The sequence below is a fragment of the Dermacentor variabilis genome, chromosome 1 (assembly GCF_050947875.1).
Source record: "Dermacentor variabilis isolate Ectoservices chromosome 1, ASM5094787v1, whole genome shotgun sequence".
NCBI lineage: Eukaryota > Metazoa > Arthropoda > Arachnida > Ixodida > Ixodidae > Dermacentor > Dermacentor variabilis.
The window spans coordinates 2,554,332-2,572,384 of record NC_134568.1 but is presented as its reverse complement, the minus strand read 5'-3'; the positions used below and the strand labels follow the sequence as shown (position 1 = coordinate 2,572,384).

At 41.7% G+C, this 18,053-nt stretch overlaps 1 long non-coding RNA gene across 1 annotated transcript; it reads right to left on the bottom strand.

Moving 5' to 3' along the window:
- On the bottom strand, window positions 1–12,488 carry LOC142575125 (uncharacterized). Its single transcript, XR_012826580.1, has 4 exons — window positions 12,333–12,488; window positions 10,830–10,865; window positions 7,977–8,181; window positions 1–5,298 (listed from the first exon to the last, which is right to left on the bottom strand). It is a non-coding gene; the product is annotated as an uncharacterized LOC142575125 (long non-coding RNA).
- Window positions 12,489–18,053: the final 5,565 nt, after the last annotated feature.

The window sequence follows — 18,053 nt, the reverse complement described above, 5'->3', positions numbered from 1 at the left end:
TTTTTCTAGGTGAACCGTTTATTTGTAACCAAACATCTGTGTAAATGTACAACCATTTGTAGTTTGAGAACATCAGAAACTTCTTAAAAACTATTGCACAGTACAAACTTCCTGCAGCTTGACACCGTAACAAAATTGAATACTGAAGGTGTAGTCTGTGTGGCCCTCAAGTAAAACACATTTCCCAAAAGAAATAAATTTAAAAAAATAAATACCTAAATAAATAAATCTAGAAGCAGACTGATATGACTGTCAATAAGAGCACTCAAAAAAGGTACTTGCTTTCTCTATTAGGGAGCCAGTGGTACTATTACCATGGCACGATTTGCTTGAGCCCACAGCAATCAAATGAGACACGATATGCAGGGTGGTTATCTTTAAGTTTCATGGAATTTATTAAACACGGACTGTTGCAGCTAACATAATTCTAGATACAGAGTGCCAAACATTACTTGCATGAGAAATCAAGACACCATAGTCAGCTGATTAAGAAAAACTCAGTTCCTAATAAAGTTTTTACGAATTGTAGACGGTAATTTTACAAGGTGTATGCACTAAGAACGAACTTCCAGAATGACACCAGTAACGAGACACATGCCATCAAACTGGCTGTAGAAATGCACTGCTGTAGCACTTTTTTGTTAACAAAACGCACTGTTATTCATTGAAGCACAAAAGTAACCGGAATGCCCATGTATTTCTCTCACATTTCTGAAAAAATCTCGCAACTGGTGTCATCCTGGAAATTAATTTCAAGTGAATATGTCTTTCAACCTCACTGGCTACAATTTGCAAACTGAAATATGTGCCGTGATGTTTAAGTGAATTAATAAATTTATGAGAATCAGTTTAATGTTTCCATTTCTTGTGCTAGTAATGTCCACCTCTGAATAATCCAGCTCAACAAAAATTATGCTACCTGGCACAGACAACTTTTAAAAAATCTGTAAAACTGAAAAAGGACCACTGTACAATCCTTATTTGTTGGTTGAATGGTGTGTGCCAATTTCAGTAAACCTTACATACTTCTGAAATATGGCAATCACATAAGCGATGCTTATGGGAGCAGTTTATTATGCTGCATTGCTGTTGCATGATACAGTTGCGTTTTCTGCCATGATAACGTTCCTGCGCAGGTCATTCCATATCAAGCAACTTATTCATATTAACTACTTCAGATTTTTATATGAAAAAAAAAACTATTAGTGATGTGCTGGAATAAAACAAAGTTACTCCTTTTGTGAGTTCAATTTTATTCACTGTCACAAAAAAATAATGAAAGAATTCAGAAAAAGATATGGTTTCATGCAAGCATGAAAGGCACATCATTGCCATTACCGGAGATTTCTTGTTGCATTTTAAATTTAAGCCGACTTATACCTATTAATTTTTACTCGTGTATTTTAGATAGCAATAAACCATGTTTACAAAGCTATGTATAATGCAGTTTTTACTGAACTCTGACAATGGCACAGATGCACTTGCAGTGTGCGATTCCATACCAAATCGACCAGTGTTTTTTTGACACCACACATATAGCTGAAACATTGCCATGTGTTTATAGAGTTCAAAACTCGTTACCCACTTTTATTAATTTTTGCCAGATATTTTGTAGCATTTTGGTGACAGTTTAGTTTTCCTGCTCAGCTGAGCTAGAGGACATCAATCAACATTCTTTTTCAAATGCACATTGTATTGATAGAGGCCTTCAAATGGTGTGCGTGGAAATACGGTGAAGTGATGCAACTGCCAAAATAGACAATTTTTCAAATATTTGAATACTTCAATTGCTTTTGGCACCGGCAAAAAATGAGTCAAATTGCAATCCGTTAGATTTTTTTCGTAACGAAAAATTCACAGGACAGAACTTAAATACAGAATGGTAGCCCAGGTGACATAGTATAGCAAAAAAATATGTGCAGCTTTGAAGGTTCAGCTGATCGCCTGTAAAAAAAAACAAATTCTAATGTTTTGCAAGCTTCATGTTGAAGGAAAAAACAGCTTTCGTAGTTGGCCAAAATATGATACATTATTAGATAGCTCTACATGTCTGCTATGCATGTGTTAAGTTAAAGAAGGCATTATTTTTAAATGCGAGAAATTCTTTTTTGAAATTTTGTCAGCACCGACTTTTCTCGGATGTGCGCACAGCTTGCCGGCTGGGAATGCACACGACAAAGCTGGCTTTGTCTCCACACAGATGACAGAGAAGCGGTGTTAGGGTCTGCATTTTATTGCCAAGGGCCACATGCTCTAACGCAACGAGGCTTGTGTTTGGTGTGGGCCAGGTAAACCATACAGCCATTGCACATAAACTATCAATACGAGGTCTGTTAGAAAAGTATCTGACCTTTGGCTGAAGAAAAAAAAAACTGGCATAACTGGAGCGTTGGAAACCTAATCACCCTCAAAGTAGTCACCTTGGGACTCCAGTCACTTCTCCCAGCAGTGCTGCCATTGTTAGAAGCATTCCGAGAAGGCCTCTTTCCGAACGGAGTTTAGCTCAGCTGTTGTTGCAGCCATAATGTCTTCTCTTGTCTGAAATCGCGCTTCTTTCAATGGCCTCTTGATTTTGGGAAACAGCCAGAAGTCGCAGGCGGCCACATCAGGAGAGTAAGGAGCCTGTCGAACTACAGGAGTCTGGTTATTCGCCAAAAAAGTCTGAATCAAGTGCGAGAAAAGCACTGTCGTCATGGATGCGCCAATTTCCTGTTGACAACTTCGGTATCTTGCGCCACACAGCATCACATAGACCATGGAGGACATCCCTGTAGTAGTCTTTAGTGATTGTTTGACCCTGTGGTGCGTACCCGTGGTGTACCACTGCGGGAGTCAAAGAAAGCAGTCAGCAACACTTTAACATTGATGCGCACTTAGCGGTCTTTGGTTGGTGACGTGGAATGCTTCCACTGTAATGACTGGGATTTGGTTTCCGGGTCGTAAACATACCCCCAAGACTTGTCACCAGTGATTATGGTGTTCATGAAGTTGGGGTCACTGTTTGTGGAATCCAGCATGTCTGTGAGACTTCAACACGAAGTTGCTTTAGCTCCACCATGAGCAGCTTGGGAACGAATTTCGGTGCAACTCTCTTCATGGCCAAATCTTCAGTGATAATGGAATGTGGATAAAATGTGCTGATGCCCACCTCTTCCACAATTTCTTGGATAGTCACACGACAGTCCCGCATCACCACGGGGTTCACTTTGGCAATGACCTGGTCATTTCGGCATGTTGATGGCCGACTGGAGCGTGGCTCGCTCTCCACCGATGCGTGGCCGTCTTTAAACTGGTTGTACCACTCCTTAATCTGTGTGCTGCTCATAGCATAGTCACCAAAAGCAGTCTGAATCTTCGGAATGGTTTCCACTTGGCTGTCGCCCAGTTTCTGGCAAAATTTGATGCCGTAGCACTGCTCCAGTCACTCCGCCATTTTCCTTGCAATAAAAAACCGACGAGAGCACTGTGTACTACCTCATTCAAATGCTGCGTCCCAGCAAGTCACGCTATTGGCAGGCAGGAAAAAATTCGTGCATGCGCACAAAGGTTCAAGGGCGGCTGATGAAAACGCACTTGTTACATATTCATCAGGTGTTTGCAAAAAAAAGTCAAATACTTTTCTAACAGACATCGTACGTATTAAATACGTGAGGGAATCCTGCAGTGCTAAAAGATATGGTTCGTGCAGTTTACAAAAAGAAATATCAGCTATTATGTAGACAGTAAATCCAGAAAGAGCGCTGATATTGTTTATACAAAGCATTTTAAAGGGCATGTCGCAGTGCAATGCAACATAGAGGGAGCAGGACACTTTGTGCCCTGCTCCCTGAAGCCCAATGATGATGCAAGTAGAAAACACCTTCATAATTAGGACTGAAAACCTACATGAGTACGAACAAATTCTTGTGGTGTTGTTTGCTACCACTGTTTCAGAGCCGGAACATGCTCATCTATAAAAGTCATGTGCCATGTTTAGTCTGATGTGGTCAGACACCATTGGCAACCACTTCTTGCGTTCATGTTAAAAAAATACGAATTGAGACTGCAGCTGCAGCGCTTGACGTCACCTGCCTTCGCAATGATAAAAAAGGCAGTCAGTTTGTTGAATAGTTCTTGTGGCTAATTATATTAACAATATTTCCTTACTAGATGACATGGCTTCATATATTTATGCTATATTTATGCTGTATGTGTGATCCACAAATGAAGATTATAAAAAATAATTTATCGCACTTAAAGAATAATACCTTTTTGTTACTTGTCACATGTATAGCAGACATGTAGGGCTGTGTAACGATGGGCGACATATACTTTTGTGCCAACCACCAAAGCTAATTTTTTACCTTCAACACGAAGCTTTTTGCAAAAAATTTGAATTTTACAGTTTTTTAGCTGATCAACTGAACCTCCAAGGCTTGAAATATTTTGCAGCTATCCCAAGTCAACCAGTCTGATTTTATATTTATTTTGTGCCTTCTGTATTTCCCTACGTTAGAAGAAAATTCAAACTTTGCAAATTTTGGCACTCACACCACTTCAGTCTCTTGACATGAACACCATCTGAATATTTGGATCATACAATTTCCCTTTCAGAAGAAACGTGTATCAGTGCCTTCTAGCTTAGCTGGGCAAGAACAATAAATTTTTTGCCAAAGTTCAAAAAATTTTTTCCGAAGGAAAATAAATGGGGAGCAAGAGTTTGGAGCTTCAACTATATCTGTGATGGTCAAAAAAACGTTGGTTGGTTGCCCTGGAATGACTCAAGTGTATGTACGAAAGCAAATTTCCTCATTGTACCTACTCAAAATCAAGCAAACTTGAAATGGCTTGCCATAATGGAACAGTTCTTGACAAAATTGGGTGGTTTGGCATGAAATGGCTTAAGATACTTAAAAAATATATTAATAAGGAAACACTTTCCTTACTAGAACCATATCAAAAACTAACATAAAAATGTAGTGAACTATAACAAAGCACAGCTCTTGTATTCTGGATTGAGCAATCCAATGTGGACTTCTCAGGAGACTAGCACAATTAACATAAATAAAATTAACATAAAAATGTGAAGGCATAGAAAGGCACAACATTTGTAAGCTCATTTGAGAAATCCAAATTGGGCCCTTCAGGAGACTAACACAGAACATAAAAATGTCGAGAGTTACAAAAGCACAACACTTGTGTTTTGGTTTGAGCTGTCCAACTTGGGCTCTTGAGAGGTTATTGGTCCCATGCGAGAAGCGAGGCCACAGTTCTTTACATAGGGCATGTTGGTACCAGGCAATTTGCGACACGTGAAGCCTGCAAAAACAAGAAGCCAGAACAAGTTTTAAAAAGCAACTTCCACATGCAAAAGAATGGCATGCAATCTGCCCTCGTTATAACGAAATTGATTTATGTATTTGTGTTGCTTTATTCCAACTTTCCACGGGTACAGCTTTACAGCATGACCATTTAAATTTATTCAGTGCAGCACAGGACTCCACTAAGTGTCAAATGCAGGAAAGGGCAAAGAGGAACAAAACACTGTAGCAAAATAACTTTATGAATATCCTCAATGTCAAAGATGTGAGCTTTGCTTGCCGAGAAACGAAATGGTGAAACAAATTCATGTCGTTCATAAATAAACCTGAACTGACAACTAAAATTATTTCTTATAACTTTCATAATTAAAATTTGCTGCACTTCACTGTGCTTTTCCATGCTCCAAATACAATACTGTCATGTCACTACAACTGAGTGTAGCTTCATTTGATGTTAGGTTTCCTGAGTTCACATGCAATCGGAATGTACTTCTCGCCTTACAATGACTTAAGACTTTCTACATTAAAGAAGACACTGCTTACAGTGAAGTATGTTTTCTGCCTCGACGACTGAATTACTGTTATAATGAGGATTCCGTGTAGTGCACCAAGCTGCTTAGCATGACACATGCAGAATGTGACAGAGACGAAGAAATGCAGTCTTTTAAGAGCCATATGCCATAGGACTGACTGACTTCTTTAACCCTTTTAGGGTTCACTGCCGTACATCTGTGGCTGTGATGGAACGTTCTGAAAAAAATTTGCCTTTTCAGAATAAAGTGTTGCCTAGCATCCCACTGGAGGTGCTGCAACCTTCTGAGACTTCTAGAAAATATTCTTATAGTGGTGTCGCTCCTTGGGTTTCTCCAAAACTGATTTTTCACCTAGCTCCTTGGTGTCTGTCATTGCAGTAATTTGGGAGTGTTGCCACAAGTTTTTTGTAAGTTTCATTACACAAAAAAAATTATGCTGCTTTATCCTGCATAAAAAAATAAAACATGTAAAACTGCAAATACTGAAATGGTATTGCCACTTTATTGTTATTTAAAAATATTATTTACCAGTTTATTTTCTCTCCGAAGAACTTAAATCTGCAATAAAAATATTAAGGGTGCGCGAAAAGTGATTTTTGAGGCTGAACCGAAAAATGCTAGAAGCAAATCAAATAATGGATAGCTTCTGAATAATGAACAGCTGATATCACAATTAATGTAAGATGAGGCTCACATCCTAGTATTATTAAAGTTAGCAAGTTTCTGTCATTGTTATGTTATGAAAAGCTGTTTATTAAAAGCACAAATGGAGCAGCAGAAAGTTTCTTCACATGCACAGGACTCTTCAGTAAGCATAAATGATTGCTGTAAAGCCTCTAAAGTACAGCTACTGAAGTAACGTAGCCTGGTCTGCTATTACAAGTTCTTACATTTTATGTCTACGCTATGTTATTGGAGGTGAAAATTTACCGTACTTTGGCTCAAATTTCATGTTTTATTGGTGTTTTGAAATATTAGAATACTCGCACTTACAAATAGTGACCACTCAAAGACTAAATTGAATAGGACACTATTCAATTCGAAAGTTTTGAGCATTTGCACACCACAAAAAATATATAACTCCTAAATTCGAGAGGCATATTTCTCCCCAAAATGTGATCCTCAACGGGCTAAACAAGAGCGACAGAAAAGCCCATTCATCTTTTTGATTAATTTAAGCCCATAATCTACTTGGCAATGGTTCATAATAACCCTGTTAACAGGTAGGTGAAGTAAGGAAGCAGGAATCAATTCTAACAATTTCAGAATGGGAGTAGTGAACATGTCCGATGGTCTGTAAGAAGCTTTATACATTAGGCCCCAAGATCCTATTCTCAATTTATTGAAGTATATGGGGAAAAGCCACATAAATATTTTTTTCATATCTTAGAATACAAAGTGATAAAGTGTGCATTAATAAATACGAGTCATAGGTTAAGTGCTTAGAATGAGTAAGCGCCCACTAAACGTAGTACTGTTGACAGCAATGCTTGCAACTCTGTCCCTGTTGTTTCTTTGATTGAAACAACCAAAAGAAAATTGCCACACCACTCAGGTTCCCTCTGCTAAAAGGCTGCTGTCTGGCATCACATGGACCTCCTTCAATATAGGAGCAACCTTAATTCGATGTGGTCAGTTAAAATTGGTGAAACTACTGTTTCACATCTCAGAACCTGGAGAGCTGTTTTGACTTCTGCAATTTGGTGAACATGCTCCTGCTCGAGCTGAGCAGTAACCACACTTGAGCATACCTTCTCCGCAATTCGCGTATTAGAATAACATTTTCAGGCTAACTAAACATGTCCTCCATGCCAATAGATTTGGAGCGTGCTTCACAGACAACTATTCCTTGCAATGACAGCCAAGTAACACTGCTAATGCGCAAATGCAGCTCATTTTATGTGGTGGAGCCACTAAAAACTTTCAGCAGTGAAGGCAGCTTTTAAATTTTAGAAGCATTTGAGTATGGCGGCATTACGCACTTAAGATCGTATGAACAGTCATTCCAAATAGTAGGCTATTGTTGCACACAACTGAACACACGGGCTACTTGAAAGTCGTTTGTTATGCCAATAGCAAGTTCATAATCTTAGAAAAAAATGTGAATGTAAAAATGCAACCAGAAAGGATATATGGTACTTGCCTATAACAGCACTGACCCTGGTGGGGTCAAGAGCCTTTTTTGCCCCTTGGTGTTATTTCCAAAGCCCAAATGGCCCATGAGCTCCTCCTCTGTGAACACATGGTGAAGCAAGGCCCTTGCAAACTTTCCTGGTCCACCATGGCAGGCCATGGCAAGCTGTGCCAGGATAACCTTCTCAATGTGCACTCCTTCAACCTATGTGAACCTGCATGTTTAAGTAAATGTTAGCAAAACAGTTTTAAGCCTTTCAAGCACATTCACACAACAGCCCTACTGCAAATAAATTACAAAAGTACCTGTTGCAAATCTAGATTGCTAAACTTGACTTCTTACAAGCTTCTTATGCTGTCTGGACGCCACATGTTTCAGAAAAACAATCCAGCACAAAGAAGAATAATAAACCAAAGTATCCAAACATCTAGTACTTGAAAAAGGGGAGTACCAGCGAAACACAAATGACACGCACACAAGGAAACGGCATTAGACACGGACGGACGTTGGGACGGACCAGCATCCGTCCCTGTCTAACGCCTTTTACGTGTGTGCGCGTCCTTTGTTTTGCTGGTACCCCCCTTTTTCAAGTTTATCATGCACCAACTGGCCCAAGAGCTTGCGCTAATGCACATCTAGTACTATTTATTGTGATTACCATTCTTAGGATACTTCATATTTTCAGGTGTTTGTCTCTATTTTCCCATCCATTTGTGTCAATAGGTAGTCCATGGTCTAATGGGGAGATTGGGCTATGTTGAGGGAAGAGTTCAAAATCAACCGTTGGAACAGCTTGGGTGACTGGGTATGCGACCTTGAGCATATGCCACTTTTCAATGAGTCTCCTTCCCGCTATCTTGGGCAACTGCTGCTGCTTGTGTTGGCAAGCAGCATTAGGAGCTCAAAGAGGGACATGATTGTCGATCATTACTAAGATTACCACTACACGTCACGTTAGCTTGCTGTGCTGCAGAAGCAATATGTGAGATTCCACTCCACTGTATGAAATGTACATAAGCTGCAAGGACAGTATGTGCCAACCACCACCTCAATTAAATTAATCGACTCGCAAAGCACAGGCTGCACAAGATCACGGAGTGAACTCAGAAGTTTGTGGACAGTCAGTTGATGTCCATATCAGGGACCTCTAGGGAGACTCGGTCATTTCCTCGATGTGCATCATCGTGCCGTCATACATTGTATTACAATTCTGTCTGTCTCGTTGTACCACCGTTCTAATAGTCATCACGTATCACCACAATTCAAAATATGAATAGACACTTATATCTACTGTTTATTTATTCTTTATGGAGAATACTTTGAGCATGAGTTTTTGCAAAGATCATGAATTCTACAGCTTAAAGGAGCACTAAAGCAAAATTAAATTAATTAAATTCTGGCGTTTTAAGTGCCAAAACGACAATCTGATGTTTAGGCACGCCTTAGTGGGGAACTCTGGACTAATTTTTACCAAATCAGGCTGCAAGGTACCTGGGCAGTTTTGTATTTCACCTCCATCAAAATGCGGTTGTTTGATCCTGTGACTTCGTGCTTAGCGAAGCTGTGCCAACACCCCTAAGCAACTACAGCATGAAAGCACTAAAGAGAAAAATTATTTTAGATGTATCTGTACATGACCTTCCTACAATTCAAGAGATTCACTCATACCGTGACAAGAGGCTGAGTAAACTGTAAAAGCAGCAAGAGGAAAGATTGGTGGCAGTGCTGCTTTGAAGTTACCACACCCGCTTGCTGTGACGTCATGGATTTTGATGATGTCTGTTGAGGTGTAGCAATTTTTTTTACAAATAAAGATGTTCTTCATCGTATTCCAAAAACCCAAAATAAAAAGCGCCAAGAACTTTTACAGAACCAATACAGTCCAAGTTTGAAAAAATACTTGGAATCCATGATGTGACAATGAGGTGTCAGCACAAAGATTTTGGGGCGATACTCAGAAAATTGAACTTTGAGCTTTATTTTCTCTAATAATCAAACAACTACCAAGAAAGTTACAGAAGTAGTTATTTAAGACGATGCTTTATTTTAAATTCATTTAAGGTGTCATTAGTGTCCCCTTAATACAAAACAAGGAATGCACTTGGCTGCGTAATAGGTTAACATGCATCACTGGTTCTCATTAAGGTAGGATTATCAGTATAGCAAAGGGCATGCACTGGCTGCTCCAGAGGGGAGCCCTTCCACTTCCCCTCAACCTCCCAATTTCCAATTTCTTTATGAGCAGTGATGCAATTTCTGTATCTTAACGAGACATAATGCCAAGGAGATTAAAAATGCCATGCTGGCTACAGCATGTGGTGACCGGCACTTCACACCGTCCAGCTCAACATCAACCTTTTTTGGAATTTGGCCCTTGAAATGTAGAAAGCCTCGATCAGTGCTCGTTTTTTCAGCCAACTTTCTCAAGGGGTGCTGCTGTTCTGGTTTGATACCTCTAGCTGTGCACTGCTGTATGACATAGGTCATAATACCTTCGTTCTGGTAAAACTAGAAAGATGTGCACTCATGCAGACCACTAATGTCCACACTAAGTTTCTGAACGCCCCTCTCATATCAGGTATACACACTGAAAAAGGCACATTCTGCGTTTAATATGTTCACAAGTGGCACTGAAATTCACTCCCAGTCCCGGTGCAGTTGCAAAGTCTTTAAGCTGAGTGCTTAAAGGCACCATGTCTCCTAATGAAGGCACTCTGCGCCAATTGATCACTGGAGCAAATGCGTTGCAGTTGCATCAGCAATGTTGTTGTTTTTTCTGCTTCCTGCAATACATTTTCACAGTATCACTGTATTTGATCATCGTGACGCTACAGAATGGATGGCCAAAGAATTCACTTTTACCGTTCCAGCGGGGGCCTCTCCCAGCTCATTTTGAATCTGAAAAAAGATGTCACTATTAAAACGTGAAGCCACGATGCAGCAAAAGCGACAATCAAAAGAGCTACATGGACCATTAGGCTGACATAAATGGACGGATACAAATGACTAGTCATTGAATACACTAAAGTGTGGCCGCTCTTGCCAATGGCAGTGTGAGCTTGTCAAAAAATTTATTTCACATTCCTCTAGTTACCTTAAACATTATTTCCACGCATCTACTTAACTGTTATGGCCACATATAAGAGGCAGCTCCTTCATATAAAACCAGTGTAACATTCTTTTACTCCCCGTCTACCTGATGCTACTGAAGTTTTGCTTACTCTCAAAGAAAGAATTTCACAAAACTGCTCTTTCGACAAGGCATTATTCCAAGCTTGTGGCAAAGTGTCGTGATTTAGTTCACAACGATGCGCTCCCCTTTCAATCTGTTCACTCTATAGTGCTCTGATTCAAAGCAAAAATAGCTTTTCGACATAACTAGCTACTTCTATGGTCACAAGAAACAATGCTAATTATTGATGTTTATGTTGCCGATAACGTATACATGCCGCCTCGAAACACAGTGGGACGACAACGTAGATATGCCAGGCATCTCGTTCCTTTACTGATTTTAAAACTATTGTTAAATCAGTTACTGAAGTGCCATGAAATCTGCCTTTCCGTGAATGCAAAGAGCGCCTACGCGAAGCCGTTTGGGCGAAGCACTCGATGGCGTCGAACGGAGAAGATGATAAAAGAAAGTTGAATGCGCGCGACCTGGGGGAAAACAAAACACACGCGGTTGGCAAGGCGTATAACTCGATGATTTCGCAGCACTCTGTGGCATCACCCCTATTGTATCTCACGTATCGCCTGTACACCCTTGAAATTCTTTATTATTATTGCGCGACAGCCTCCTCTGTGTTTTCCGATCGCGCGAACATCGGCCGCACGGCGTGTCAGATAGTAGCTTTGAAGCACCGCGGAGTCATTCGATCCTGAAGGGAACAGCGCAACAGAATACACTTTCGCCAATCCCACCGCACCCCCCCCCCCTTTTTTTTTTGCTGAAAGCTCGCTCACACGCCTTGTACTAGCGTGGCGCAAACGAAATATCTTCGATTACAGTACAGATCGGATGGTTTCACGTCGCATTGTTTTGCGCTCATTAATAAGGCTAACTCAATCGGTGCTCGAACACCGTATCAGAAATAATGGCGTACAACATGCCCTGTTTTAGGTGGCACCACATAGCTGCCTTACGCCACCACAAGCGGAGTGTAAAGTTAAACCAGGACAAAACTCCACGTTATCTACCACAAATCTAGTGCTGTACAACCCATTCTCGCAACGGAAGGATAGTACTAGGAATGAAAACTAGAAAAGAGGCGCGCGGAAGACACGCACAAGCGCTGAAATCATTTCCCCGCTTCCGTTCACCGCGTCGCAATGGACGAACAAGGGGAATTCGAAACACTCACTCACCCTTGATGTCGCTGAGTCGGAGGCGATCATGGCGATCTTCGAGGCAACAAGTCCATAAAAAGCGAGCAACACGCAGGAACATTCCAAAGATGTCACAGCGAAGCACACAAAGAACACAGAAAACGCAGGAAACTCTCTCGCAAACGGCGTGCACGAACTCGCCGGAATGCGCCAAGCATCAACAGCGCAAACGCGCAATCATACATGTACACTCATACAAACACACGCTTATATTATCATAAATTGTACTATTGGATAACAAATTATGTAATTTCATGTTATTACTGAACAATTGTTGCGGTTTGCAAGTGTATAAAAGTTTTTGCTTCGCTTCTTTGATGAACTACTTTCTTTAGCGCAGTAACGCAGTGCACCGGCCGGAGCTAATGGCATGCGCGGGAAAAGGCGCCAAATTCAAACGTCACAAACGCCGAGCTAATTTGTGCGCGCACAGTTTTCGTCGTTTGGATTAAAAAAAAAAAAGAGTAATGCGTGCCGCAACAATACGAACTGAACTATTGACCAGAAAAGTACAGAAACGTCGCTGTTTGTGCTTCTTATTTCGACGTCATGGCAAACTGCAGGCGGTCTGTCGTCCCATTCTTTAAACATTTGTGCGTGTGCTCCTGCGCTGTGCGATTTGTCACCGAGAACGTATAGCGGCGCAGATTGTGCTTGGTGGCCGAGCAGACTCCTAACACATTCGCCAGCACACCGTCTAGGTCACAGAAAAGAATTTGGCCTCCATGTGAAATATGAGCACCATGTCGTACATATCGGCCAAGCTTTTCGTTTCGTTCTGTATAGCGCGCTAACGGGTAAGCGAAATGCACTCTGTAAAAACGATGTTCACTCCTTTCTCCGCCGCACCCACCGTGGTGGCATAGTGGCTGAGGTGTTGCTCTACTAACCCGAGTGCTTGGGATCTAATGCCGGCCGCGGCGGCTGCATTTCGATTGGGGTGAAATGCAAAAACGACCGTGTACTGTGCGTTCGGTGCAGGTTAAAGGACCCCAGATGGCAAAAATAAATATGGCATTTCTTACTACGGTGCGGCTCATAATCAAAGCGTGGTTTTGGCACGTCAAACGCCAGACTTGAATTTTGTTAACGTTCTCCGCCACCTCGACCATATTTAACCTGGAGGCATGCAATGCCGTTTCCTAACACAGCCAGGGCACTGGCCCCTTATAATGGACGCCGATGGAAATGCAGGATGTGTCCAATCATCGGTTGTTTGTCACTGCTTGTAGGGACGTTTGTCTTCTGAAACTGCACACACACACACACACACACACACACACATATATATATATATATATGCAGGGTGTTTCTGCTAACTTTAGGCCGAGTGTATAAACTCTATGACGACGCGACTAAATGCATGTTGCTCCCTTTGGTATGTAGCGTGTCGCGCTATTTGAGTATTTTTGCTTAATTAGCTAATTAGTCAAGCATAATTAACCAACTTCTGAAGCAAGGAAGTTAGGAAAGAAATTCCAATTAGAAAGTTGCAGAGCTGTTGGCAACACGTCCGAATAAACAGTTTCTGTCTTTCTATCTGTTAAGTATTATTGTTTTTCAGCTGACTGCGGATGCTCGCGAAATAGAAAAAGCACCACGTGACATATGCCCGCCTGCGTCGTGATTGCACTGCTCCTAAGCCTTCTGCGCACAAACGAAAACATACCATTTAACCGGTGTGAACACCTGTCTGCTTATCGCCATCATGAACCGCAGCGAGGGAAGCACGTCGCTGGCGTCAATACCACAGCCAACGCCTTCGTCACTGCCCTGTCGCCTTTTAAGCGGCAACACACCCTGCTCGATGGTATGCTCGTTTGGGAGCGCTGCAAGCACGGCGCGCAAGCGGATATGTCAGGTGATATTTTTTTGTATTTCACGGGCATCCGCAGTAAGCTGAAAAACACTAACACTTAATAGATAGAAAGTAAGAAATTGCCTAATAGGACGTTTTGCAAAGTGCTCTAGAGCTTTCTAATTCGAATTTTTCGCCTAACTTTGTTCCTTCAGAATGGCTAATTTTCTTGACTAATTAGCTACTTAGGAAAAATACAAGAATAGCGTGACACGTACAAGAGTGAGCAACATGCATTTGGTCGCATCGTCTTATGGTGCATCGGCATATTTTTAAACTCTGAGTAAAGTTAGCTGAAACACGTGTATATACGTCTATGGTTCAAGTAACGTGAAACAACACCCTGTATATATGCAATGGTGATCAAGTGATCAGTAAAGCAACATATATGTGCAAAAGACGCACACATACATATGTGCGTGTGTTTCACATGTACTTCGAAACTCAATATTGCTCGTGACTCAATTTTATTCAACAATAAGTTAACAGCATTTAGTCAACGACTTTATTGTTGGAAACTACTCAACAATGGTTCAATAGTCAATACTATTCAACAATATGTCAAGAGAATTTAGTCAAAGACTTTATAGTTGAAAACTACTCAATATTGGCTCAATAATACTCAATACTATTCAACAATATATCAACATAATTTAGTCAACGAATTTATTGTTGGAAACTACTCAACAATGGCTCAATAATACTCAATACTATTCAACAATATATCAAGAGAATTTAGTCAATAACTTTACTGTTGAAAACTGCTCAACAATGGCTCAATAATACTCAATACTATTCAACAATATACCAACAGAATTTAGTCAACGACTTTTTTGTTGTGAACTGCCCAACAACTTTACTGTTGAATTATTGCCTGTGGTTTCAATAATTGTTGAGGTATTGTTGAAAGGCTATTGAGTCAACAATTCGTCAACAATATGCCAACAACTTTTCAACAGTCATTTTCATAAGGGCATCAAATGCGCACATCAACGCCGCGCTCCAGCTTCACCATGTCGAGTAGTGGCGGAGCTTGAAACAATGACCAAAGCCTTCGGCTCCATGAACACATCCTTCGGCGATCTATCTCTTCTGTGCGTCCGTTTATTGATTGGAGACAGCCAGCGTCCACGCTGTTAACTAAGTGGAAAGAGTCATCCTTGAACCCGTGAACGTCAGCAAGCCTCTGTGCAGATGTCGCCAAAGCACCGGGGCCGACGGGTGGAGCAAAAGGATGAGTCGCATCACGGAGACATTGTGACAAACCGGAGATTGTCGGTGCAAGATCGCCGTCAGCAGCACTGCTAACGCCCTGTAGCGATGTCGCTTTGGAGACCTGAACGCCGTCCAAGTGCGTTGCAGCAACTGAGTGCTGGGAATTTAGGCCCGGAAGCTGGCGACCTCTTCGGAGCACGATGTTTGACGGTCACGTGCTGGGAGTCCCATTGTTAGTCGACTGCGCCATTGTAATCAAGAAAAAGACACAAGACCCGTTCTATGGTCCTCCTGTTTCCTTGATTAATGGTGGTGATGTTCTTAAAGTTCTTACCACTGTTTTTCAATCTGTCTTGTTGTTCTTGTTGACTCAAAATATGGCTCGTACGCAGCGTTTTGTTTCCTCCTTTTTCGTAGCAGGAAAAGCATTAGCATGCTGCGCAACAAATTAACTTGGAAATTTTGGAATGTTCCGCTTTCAATGAACACCTATCACGCCGACGCTTCAGCGAACTGCGGCATTCTTTCACTGGGTATGTCTTGCTCCTCAAGAAACCTCTCGACATATTGAGTATGAGCCACTGGGTAGGCAGCTTGCGAGGGAACAATTCTCAGCGTTTCCAGGCACAGGCGCACTGCGCGTCCCGTCTCGGGAGGCCGCGCGTGTACTGGCTCTTAAAGAAGCGCGAGCTCCGAGCTCGGTTCCCACATCAAGCGGTTTCCACATCAAGCACGCCATGCATTTCGAAGGACACGCGTAGGCTTGAAGGCGACGAGGCTAGTTGGCGCCGAATGTTTTTAGGGATGCGCGATAGAGGAAAGCCGCTGCAGTACACGCCTCATACATAACTCCTTTGGACGCTGGCAATAAGTTGCGGGGCAATCTTGATTCAGTGCTAACGCATTAGCCTCGACAGTCGTCGGCAGATGGGCGCTGGCGCTGTTTTTTACATTCAGTGTCAAGCACAGGTAATCATCCCTTTGCTTTTATTGGCATCATTGCCGGATGGGTTCCCATATATATATATATATATATATATATATATATATATATATATATATATATATATATATATCATACGAAGCCAGAAAACACACCAAAGGACAACATAGGGGCAATTGTAATTTCTAACTCATTTAAAAATACGATAAATTATTGGAAATAAACTGAATAAGTGAATGAAAAAATTGGCCATAGGTTAGATACGAACCCATGACTTCGCAGGACGTTTACCATGCTTTTACCATTTCTGTAACCTCGGAGCCATTTTCCCATCTACTTTATACAGTATTTTTGTTTTGTTGTCTCTGTCATTGCTCTCCTGACGAAAAGCTGCGATACAAACAACTCAGCCAATTATGACACTTTTAATGCTCGTCAAAACTAAAGTTACATATCCAAGAATGATCTCGAACATGTCGTCAAGCTTGTCTTCTCAGTCTGTACACCCAGTCCGTATTGCCTCTGAGAATTTCAAGTTTGCCTTTTGTTCATATAGGGCTGTCGAGATCTCCACATCTTCAAATGTGTCGGGTGTTACGAATTACATTTATGCGAACGATACTGGCACGGAATCCGCGGAAATCACCGGCCCTACCGTTAGAATAGTCGATGTAGTAGTTCTCATTTGTGGGCTCAAGTTTAGAGAACCTAAATGTTATCATCTCTGAACTTCGTGGTCAACTAACTTTCTCTCCATGCGACAATATTGTCCATGAAAAGCACTCCTTTTTAAATGAAATTAACAAAATATTTACGTAGGCGTGAATGGATACTTCACTCTGATTGCTTGCTTTATGCTAACTTTCCAGGGGAAAGGCATCATGTAGGAAGCGGCAGTGTCCTCCCTCCAGTTTCGCCATCGAAGTCTGGTCTCCTAACTCCTGTCAAAATGACACAGGGCACTTTCAAAGAGATAGCAGCTGCTGCAGCGAGTCTTCCCAGACACCGCTGATGTTGTCGCGTGGACTAATCCCTCGACATATCCCCATATATAATTTCCGTGTGACCGCCTTCTCTGGGCCTTCAAAAATTAGCGAGAAGTCATCATAGCAGCAATGGGCGGTGGTAAAGGAGTCCCACAGAATTTATTTGCACTCTCGCCATGACAAACCGCCAGGCCCGAGATCAGCACACCTTCCATCCAATGGGACGCGATATTTCACTAGCCCACGCACTACGTCTGTGGCCAAACATCGCGGAATGTCCACGTCGGGATCGTCCGGACTATTCTCGTGAGCCTCGTAAGGCTCCATGTTGTCGACTACCCTACGTTGTCTTGGAAATATGCTTGCTCTTACAGAAGCTGTCCGATGCTGGAGCGGTCGACGACCCTATGGCGAGGGTGTATCGCGACAGTGATGGTCCCATTTGCTTATTCCGTCACTGTGTTTTGTTTAGGAATTTGCAGCTTTCTGCTTTATTCAGAGCGTTCACAATTATGTCGTTCGCATTTCAACTTATCACTCATTTTGTTTGAACATTAAAGTACTCCTTATGTGTGTGAAACCTAGCCCTCTCCTTGTATCTATATGATATGAATGAACATGATATGAACATGATATGAATATGATATGAACATTTTTTGAATCTCCTGCGCAACCAAGGGCACTTCTTCGCGACAGAG